Source organism: Miscanthus floridulus, chromosome 3, assembly GCF_019320115.1.
Source record: "Miscanthus floridulus cultivar M001 chromosome 3, ASM1932011v1, whole genome shotgun sequence".
NCBI classification, from domain to species: Eukaryota; Viridiplantae; Streptophyta; class Magnoliopsida; order Poales; family Poaceae; genus Miscanthus; species Miscanthus floridulus.
Genome location: NC_089582.1, coordinates 33906054 through 33916051, shown reverse-complemented (window position 1 = coordinate 33916051; position 9998 = coordinate 33906054). Strand labels below are relative to the sequence as shown.

Genomic DNA, 9998 nt, shown 5'->3' with positions numbered 1-9998 from the left:
GGAGCTCCTCCACCCCAACCTAGCACGGCTGCCTACACCACCGCTAGGGCCCCTAAACCATCCTACCGCCGTCCCTACCGTCTGGCCAGCCTTCCTCGCCCCGAACCCCTTTCTATGCCTGCCAGAGATGGAGAAGGAGAGAGGAAGAGTCGGAGAGAGGGGCAGTGAACTAGATGCCAGCCCAGGTCCTCGTTGGAACCTAGCTGCGGGCATGGATAAGCGGGATAGCAGGCTATTGCGTTTGAGTATTCTGAATGTTTACGTTTGATACTAGATTCAAGCTATAATTTTGGTACCTGAGGACCATAGAAAAACCTTAACATCAAAACAGAAAATCGACTAGTCCTCTTGGATCTCATTAGCAAGGACACAGAGCACAACGCTACTGCTTAAACATCTCCACAGGAAGTAGGATAGATATGTCTACCTGGCAGCTGAAGAACAGTCTACCTGAAGACACAAGTACAGTCTACATCAACAGCCATTGCCAAATACCAAGCATCATGGAACTAGATTGCCAAGCATGACAACGAACTCCTCCATAATAGAGGGGCAGCTGTTGGTCAGAAGCTTGAAGCCATCACTTGCCGCGACCAGCCCTTAGATTCACGGCAGAGCTAAGAAACTCAAAGCACGCCTTGTTCAGCCCGTGGCAATGGTGCTGCTCGGCTAGCGTCAGTATGGCTGCCACTGTGCCGACATCAATGTACTTGCACAGCTTGTCCTCGCACATCAACTTCAGCCTCTCCATGCCGTACCTATCCGCCGCGACCAGCAGATGCTGCGCCTGATGTCCTTCTTCCTCCTCTTCCTTTGATGTCTCCGGGAACATGTCGGTGTACACGAAGTGGAAAAGGCCGCTAAACGCCCGCGGCCTCCATATCGTCTACGTGGACAACGCCGACGGCGGCATCGCTCTCCTTCATCTCACCGAAGAGCTCCGCTCTCAACACCGGCGACCGCACCGTGAGCATGCACCGGTGCTCGGCGAAGGTGCGGCCGCTGACATCGAACACCACGTTGGAGCCCTTCTCTGTTGGTGTAATTCTATCATAGCATGAAGTGTCAGAGTCTGACCAAGCTGAAGGCAGGAAGCTACAGGTTTGAACTCAGGCAGTTGCTGTGCACGCGGTGAGCGCGCCCACGACACGACGTCGCTTGACGGTTGCTTTCTACTCCATTGTATCTGTGTCTTAGGCGGTTTTTAGCCAGGTATCGCGTGTAAGAGTTGCTGGTATAAGTAGCTTAGACCTTAGAGTTTGTGAGAGTGAGAAAACTTCTATTGTAATTGTGATGTACTGATCATATTAATCCGTGGAAAATAGCACTATCCTCTGACAGTTGCCGTTCGTCATTTCTGCTTTCCAGTGCATCGCGAGTTCATACTTGTTCTTCTTGATTCTAGGGCTAGCCAATTTGCATACAGGCCTATGATTTGTGTGTTCCAAAACCAACATTTGGTATCGGAGCTATAATCATAGCCTGATCCACCATAATCTGTGAGTATGAGCGAATCAAATTGCTCTGGCGGTGGCGGTTCCGACGGCGGAGGTGGTGGCGGTGGCGGCGGTGAGCGGTATGCATATCCGCAGCTTACGGGCGTTAACTACATGAGCTGGAGCATCCGAGTGCAAGCAATTATGGAGGATCAAGGTGTGTGGAGGTAGTAGAGCCATCGGAGGAGGCAGATGCGACAGCAGAGGACCAGGCGGCGGCTGTGGCAAAAACTACCAAGGACAGGAAGGCGAGGGCTCATCTCCTTCAGTGCCTACCTGATGATTTGCTCATGCAAGTGGCGAAGAAGAAGACGGGGAAGGAGGTCTGGCAGTGTCTCAAGGAGCGGTTTGTTGGCACGGATCGTGTGAAGGAGGCAAGGTTGTAGACTTTGAAGTGTGAGTTCGATGCACTGCGCATGAAGGATGATGAAGGAGTTGATCAGTATGCAAGCAGATTTCGGCGATGTCGGTGAAGTATGGGAACCTGGGTGGAACTCTGGATGATACGGCGATGGTGAAGAAACTCTTTGACACTGTCCCGGATTGCTTCATTAACAGTTGTCGCCGGGATAGAGCAGTTCTTCGATCTGAAGAAATTGCCTTTTGAGGAGGCAGTTGGTCGTCTGAAGGCCTACGAGGAGCGGATCCAGCGGGGAGCGGGTGGATCTAGGGGTGACGGCGGGCAGCTATTACTCACGCAGGTCGAGTGGGAGGCGCGACACAAGAAGTCAGGCGGGGAGTCCTCGGGGAAGGGGAGAGCGCAGGACGGGGGGAGTTGTGGCTGAGGCCAAGGGCGCGGTGGGCAAGGCCGTGGCCACGGCGGGCGCAGGGATGCGTCCAACAAGGAAGGCGGGGCCAAGCGTGACAAGAGCCACATCAAGTGTTTCAAATGTCACAAGACTGGTCACTATGCCAATCGTTGTCCAGGTGGAGATGAGAAGAAGGGAGATGAAGCTCATCATGCTTGAGTGGAGAACGTCGAGCCGGCACTGATGCTCGCGGTCACGGAGGTGCCGGAGTCGCTCGAGTTCGCGCCAAGGGTGATCATGGGGATGCAGCACTCTGCTGTGTACCTAGATGAAAGGCATGTGATGCCCGAGCTACATCTGACTGGTGGAGAGAAGAAGACAGGGAAATGTCTGGTATCTGGACAATGGAGCCAACAATCACATGTCAGGTGATGCAGGCAAATTTCAAGATCTTGACAAGGGAGTGGTTGGCAAGGTTAGATTTGGTGATGGATCTGCAGTGGAGATCAAGGGAAGGGGAACACTGCTGTTTCAGTGCAGAAATGGGGATCAGTGGTTGTTGCATAATGTGTACTACATCCCAAGGCTGAGAAGCAATTTGATCAGTCTGGGGCAGCTTACTAAAGCCGAGCTCAAGGTGATCATGGATGACAATTGGTTGGAGGTGTATGACAAAGTAAGACAGAAGCTTGTGTTGAGGGTTAGTCGAACTGCAAATCGACTATACCAAGCAGAGTTGAGAAGTTCAGAACCAGTGTGCTTGATGGCAAGGGTGTCTGAAGAAGCCTGGCTGTGGCATGACAGGCTTGGTCATGCAAGCTTTCGGTCGTTGAAGCTGTTGTCAGAAAGATCCATGGTGGGAGGTGTTCCTGTGATTGATCACACTGATGAAGTCTGTCAGGCATGTTTGGTAGGGAAGCAACACGCATGGCATTCCCTAGGATGGCAACAGTGGCGTGCAAGCAAGCCTTTGGAGTTGCTCACATTGATTTATGTGGACCTATCTCACCTGCAACTGCAGAGGGTAACAAGTATTTCATGCTCATGTTGATGACTGTTCTAGAATGATGTCTGTCTTTATGCTTAAGTCAAAGATGAAGCTAGTTGTGCATTGCCTAAGTTTAAGATAGTAAGCAGAGAATGATTTAGAACAAAAAATCAAAATTCTAAGATCAGACAGAGGTGGGGAGTTCTTAGCTATTTCTTTCAGAGATATATGTGAACAGGCTAGGATTAAAAGGCGTTCACAGCTCCATATACACCACAGCAGAATGGAGTAGTAGAGAGGAAAAATAGAACTGTGATGGAGATGTCTAGTCACTGTTAAAGAGCATGAGAGTGCCAGGAAGGTTTTGGGGAGAAGCTGTCAGACATTCAGTATACTGTTGAATAGGTTGCCAACTAAGGCTTTGGGAACTCAAACTCCCTATGAGGTTTGGAATGGTAGAAAACTCATCTTGGTCATTTGAAGGTGTTTGGCATGTGGGTCATGTGAAAAACACAATGCCACACCTGAGAAAATTGGAAGACAGAAGCACTCCAATGGTCTACTTTGGAGTTGAGGAGGGGAGTAAAGCTCATAGGATGTTTAATCCTCAGACTAACAAACTTGTGGTGAGCAGAGATGTTATTTTTGAGGAGTCTAAGAGCTGGAATTGGAAGTCAAGCAATGAGTTTTCTGAAGAAGCAGATTTTACAGTAGAAAAGCAAGATCATTTCATTACTCATAATGTGGGATTTGCTGATGAAAATGATGGGGGTGAGAACTCTCAGCATGGCTCTCTTGTTGGGACAACAAGTGTAGTTGGATCAACAAGTGGAGGGAGAAGCTATCCAAGAGTCAGGTTCAGTCAGTACAGGATCTAAGAGCATTCAGTTACTGTTCTAGAACCGACATAGAGACAGAAGAAGTAAGTTCTAAAAATTTTGCACATGGAGCAGGTTTGGGATCAACAACCTAAGGATCCAGGAAATGGTAGTGACTATGATGAGGAACCTTTGAGGTTTAGAAACTTAAATGAAGTCTATGATGAAACTAGCGAAGTTGTATTTGACATCAGACTCAGAATTCAGTGCATTGCTTGCAATGATGGAAGTGCCATCCACATACCAAGAAGCTGCTGAAACTGTGGAGTGGGTGGCTGCTATGGACAGTGAAATACAGTCCATATGCAAAAATGGGACATGGGAAACTTGCAGAATTACCATCTAGTCATAAGCCTATTGGACTTAAATGGGTTTATAAGCTAAAAAGAAATTCAGTGGGAGATGTGATTAAGCACAAAGCTAGATTGGTTGCTAAGGGATATGTGCAGAAGCATGGAGTGGACTTTGATGAGGTATTTGCTCCAGTGGCCAGGCTTGATACAATAAGGTTGCTGCTGGCACTTGCTGCAAATAGGGGTTGGCAAGTTCACCATTTAGATGTCAAATCTGCATTTTTGAATGGAGAACTTGAAGAGGAGGTCTATGTAAGTCAACCAGAAGGCTATGTGCAGAAGGGAAAAGAGAAGATGGTACTCAAACTTAGTAAAGCTCTTTATGGGTTGAGACAAGCTCCAAGGGCCTAGAATATCAGGTTGGACAAAAGCCTGAAGAAACTTGGATTTAAGAAGTGTCCAAGTGAAGCAGCTGTGTATAAGAGGGGTACTGGAAATAGTGCAGTGGTACTTGGGGTATATGTTGATGATTTGATTGTTACAGGAGAAAATCCAGGTGAAATTGATCTGTTCAAGAAACAAATGACATCTAAATTTGATATGAGTGACTTGGGTCTGTTGTCCTTTTACCTTGGGATAGAGGTGGAACAGCAGAAAGATCATATCACATCAAACAGTCTAGCTATGCCAAGAAAGTACTAGCACAGTTTGGAATGGCAGATTGCAATTCAACAAAACTTCCAATGAGCCCTGGGGTGAAACTTGATGAAGACAAGCAAGGTGTGTCTGTGGACTCAACTGAGTATAGAAAAGTCATTGGTTGTCTCAGATATCTGCTGCATACAAGATGATCTGTCTTTTTCAGTGGGTATGGCTAGTAGATTTATGGAGAAGCCAACATTGATGCATCAAAGAGCAGTCAAACAGATTCTAAGATACTTGAAGGGAACTGTTAACTATGGTTTGGTGTATACTCAGGAAGGTAAGCAGGAGGTGCTAGTGGGCTATTCAGACAGTGATCATGCAGGGGATATTGTTGGGAGGAGTACAGGAGGGATGGTTTTCTATCTCAATGAGAGTTTGATCACTTGGAATTCTTACAAGGAGAAAACAGTAGCTTTATCTTCATGTGAAGCTGAGTTCATGGCAGCTACTGCAGCAGCTATGCAGGGTTTGTGGCTGAGAAGTCTGCTGGCCGAGATCACTGGGTTGCCACCACAACAGTAAAGTTGTATGTTGACAACAACTCAGCAATTGCTCTAATGAAGAATCCTGTGTTCCATGGGCGTAGTAAACACATTGATACAAAATACCATTTCATTAGAGAATGTGTTGAGAGATGTCAGTTTCAGGTGAAGAGGGTGAGCACCGAGGAACAGAAGGATGCTCTGACTAAGGCGCTGCCAGCAGTGAAGTTGGCAATGATGAGGCACTTACTTGGCGTTCGTGACCTCAGTGCATGTCAGAATTAGGGGGGAGTATGTTGGTGTAATTCTGTCATAGCATGGAAGTGTCAGAGTCTGACCAAGCCGAAGGCGGGAAGCTACAGGTTTGAACTCAGGCAGTTGCTGTGCACGCGGTGAGCGCGCCCACGACACGACGTCGCTTGACGGTTGCTTTCTACTCCATTGTATCTGTGTCTTAGGCGGTTTTTAGCCAGGTATCATGTGTAAGAGTTGCTGGTATAAGTAGCTTAGACCTCAGAGTTTGTGAGAGTGAGAAAAACTTCTATTGTAATTGTGATGTACTGATCATATTAATCCGTGGAAAATAGCACTGTCCTCTGACAGTTGCCGTTCGTCATTTCTGCGTTCCAGTGCATCGCGAGTTCATACTTGTTCTTCTTGATTCTAGGCTAGCCAATTTGCATACAGGCCTGTGATTTGTGTGTTCCAAAACCAACATTCTCGGCCCGGAGGAGGTCGCCGAGGTGCTGGTGCAGGTCGGATGCCGGCACGGCGATGGAGCCAGACATTGTGGCCTCTACTACTGTCTCCTCCACGCGGACGTTGCCGGTGACAACGATGTCGCACCGCACGGCGAAGGAGTCGTCCTTGAGATGCTCCGACTTCTCGAATTCTTGCCTCTTCGTGAAGTACGTAGCCCGAAGTAGTCTGGTTCTCAAATATGGTCACGGGTTCCGATGTCAGGGGCTTCTCCTCCGCTTGGTCGACGAAACGGATTTGGTACTACGCCTTCCCTTGGCGACCCTTTCGCCAAGCTCGAGGAAGAAGGATATGTGATCTGAGGACTGCGAGCCGTAGCCGTTGGGGTAGTAGCGGATGGTCCAGCAGTGGCCGCCGACGGTGAAAGGGTGGGACTTGATGTACTCTCCAGTCGGTGTTCCCTTGGTGCCGGCGTAGCCATGGATCCTGAGGATGTGGTACCTGCTTGCTGTGGCCGCGAAGATGGTGGAGGAAGACCCGATCGCAAAAAGAAATCAATCAGGGTTTTGAAGCGGCTTCTTCTTTCTCTCTCGCTTGGTGCGGCTTCCTTGTAGTAGCAGGGTTTTGAAGCGACGCCGCGGAACGGGGAAGACGAGGAGGGACGGGACGGGAAGAGTCAGCACGTCGTCGCTCTGCCTTCTTTGTAGGCTGGGCCTTCGCAGCTACGGGCCTACTGGGCCGATGCAAAAAGCAGTTGTTGTAAATCTGGAATCCTATACCTCTTTTCGATGACCAATGTTGTGCTGAAGAGATATCTGTAGTCTAATTCAACTTCTTTTTTCACAGCATCCACTTAATTTCAATCAAGTCAAAATAAAAAATCAAAGATAATTCTTCATTGAAAGATTCCAAGGAGGTGAAAAATAATACGAGAATAGACTATAGTAAAAGAAAAAAAAGTAAAAGGAAACAAACCTACAAATCTTTCATGCTTAGAAATAGTGTAAGATGCTCAATCGTGATCCTTAAAAAAAATCATAATTTTTTTCTAAAAATAAGAAAATAGTATAAATGGAAAATGTGCGATACGTTGTGAATAGCTTTTTGTAAGAAAGTCTAATTTCTTATGTTCTAATTTTCTTATGTATAGAACTTTCTTTTTACTCATAATTTCTAGTATAATATAAATTATGAATTACTATAGTCGCCCTTTCTATTCTATTACACTAGAACAAAACATAGCAGAATAGAACGACTCTTTCTTACTTTCCAAAAAAAGTTTCTTATAAGAGTGAAACAAAACTAAAGAAAGAGAGAGAAAGTAAAGTTTGGCAAAATTTTTAATACAAAAAGATCAATTAAAGCGAAGAGTTGATACTACAATTTGACTCGGTAAAATGTACTTGTCCCACAACACTTAGGAGGACCATGGGTGCAACCAAAACGATTTCCGAGCTTGTGGTATGTTCGGGGCAACTTGTGCCATGATCTTGCGCAGAGATTAACATAGTCACCAAATGATTCTTTACTGCGACAACATCTAGGGTTCCTCGAGTAATGCGATATATCACACCACGTAAATCCTTAACCCTTCCTCCTCTTACTAATACTACATAATGTTCTTGTAAATTATGACCAATACTAGATATATAAGCAGAGATTTCAAATCCAGAGGTTAATCGTACTCAGACAACCTTACGTAAGGCAAAGTTGGTTTTTTTGGGGTTGATAGTAGTGGAAAAAACCGAGCAGAATCGTCTGCTCGTCGACCTTAAGATTCATGCCGATTCTTGTTCCTCCTCCGTCGGGATGACGCAACTGCGTCGGTGGTGCGAGCACGAGCGCGGCTGGAGTAGAATCGACATCGAGCTTGCATGGCAGCAGGCGATGACAAGCGGAGGCGGGTGGCAGGCACACGGGCGGCAAGTTAGGGTTAGGGTTTTGGGGTTCTAGGGTTTGGGGGAGGGTTCTTTTGTTGCGAGACCTAGAGGGGTGGTCGGGGAGGCTGCCGGACCAACGATGGAGGTGGTCGCTAGGGCGGGACATCGGGCGGTAGGGGCGCCGCCGCCGTGGGCCGTCGAGCGGGGCACCGTGGTTGGCGAGGTTAGTGCGGGGGCCGGGGCGAGTGGCGGCTCCGGCCGCCGGAGCCGGATAGGAAGGCGGCGGCAGGGAGTGGGGAGGAAGGATGCTACGGCCGGAAGCGGGAGGAGAAAGAAGGAGGTGGTGGTGGTGGTTGGGCCATGGTGGGCCGATGTGGATCGGTCAGCCTCCATATAGGAGGCCTTGTAGTAAATTTTGTTGGGCCATGTTCGCAGAGCTTTTGTGCCGATGACGAGTCTCCTCGTGCAAATTTGTGTGAATTTCAGCTGTATCAGGTGTACTTTTGCGACTGAACTTTTGCTACAATAAGTTGCTTGGGCCTCTTACAATCGATCCGTCAGTGGACTAGTTGCATCTTTGGACTCCTTCGATCTTCTGATGGTCTTGCACATCACTTTATGTCCTCGCTTTAAGTTCCTTTTTCAATTCTGGTCTACAAGTTTAGGCGTCGTTTACAGTTATCTGTTTGTCTGTGTAATAGTTGTACGAGAGAAGATGTGAGTAGTGTTATTTTTGCCGGTACTCCTCCACGTTCACTACGTCCGTCTGTTTCCAAAACAATGCTTTTTGACTGGGTGATCTTTGTTTCGTAATGCTGTACCACACTTGCTTTGCTTTGTTCAGTTTCGAATTTTGCATGATGCACAAACCTGACAACTTGTTTCAGGGACAGGAAGTAATTGGGTTATTTTAGGGGCATGGTTCGACGCTGCAGATGAAGTATTATATTGCAAGGATAAAGAGAGGATGGGTGAGATCAGAAAGTTGAAGCAATGTTGCAAAGAGATGCAGCTGAGCCTCCAAGATGTGAAGCTGCTGGGTGAATCTGGCACTTGTGGCCGACATGATGCTAATAAGCAGATTGCCTGGGAGGAGTTTGGTGCATTGTCTTTCAGTTTTGGTGCATTCAGTGCAGAACGGTGCTGAAACATTCCTGTTTTTTTTTTTTTTTGGAATGTTGTGTTTTGGAGGCGCTGGAGGCTGGACTGGTGTTCAAGCGAGAAGGTCTTCAACAAATTGACAAGGAGAAGATTTGTAAATATAATAAATTTGCCTTTCAGTTATGTTGGCCATGAGGAAGAAGGGTCACTCTCTTCTCTTTGATGAGACAGGGAGAGCACAAACATGTATTAACTATCATCAACTCTGATATTTGGACTTGGACTGTATGCATGTAAATTGTGAAAGTTATTTGCCGAGGGGCCACGCCTCCAAGCACTGCAATCCCCTGTTGAACCTGTACACAGTACCGCAGCGAACTCTAACAGAGGTAACGCGTTCACCGTAGTGCAGCCTTGTAACTGAGTTCCGATTTTTGGACCATAACATTGCTTCTTGAAGCTCCCCTTCGTCCCAGCATATGTTTACAGTCACATCTCCTCGAGCCCTCAGCCCTTTGGCACAGCCTCTGGGCCACTTATCGCGCGGCAGGGCAGGGAGCAGGTAGAGATCATTCTGTGTGCTCTGAACCAGCATCTCGGCAATGGCAGCTGTGAACCTGCAGTAGAGAACATGTTCATATATGTAAACTCTGTCGGTCATCTAAAAATTCAGAGAGGCTGGAGATGTGTCTGTTCTGTTACCCAAAGTTTGGTCAATCTGGGAATG

General features: G+C 47.4%; 1 pseudogene; it reads right to left on the bottom strand.

Moving 5' to 3' along the window:
- Positions 1-501: 501 nt before the first annotated feature.
- On the bottom strand, positions 502-6838 carry LOC136543492 (BTB/POZ and MATH domain-containing protein 1-like; annotated as a pseudogene).
- Between the last annotated feature and the right edge of the window lie 3160 nt (positions 6839-9998).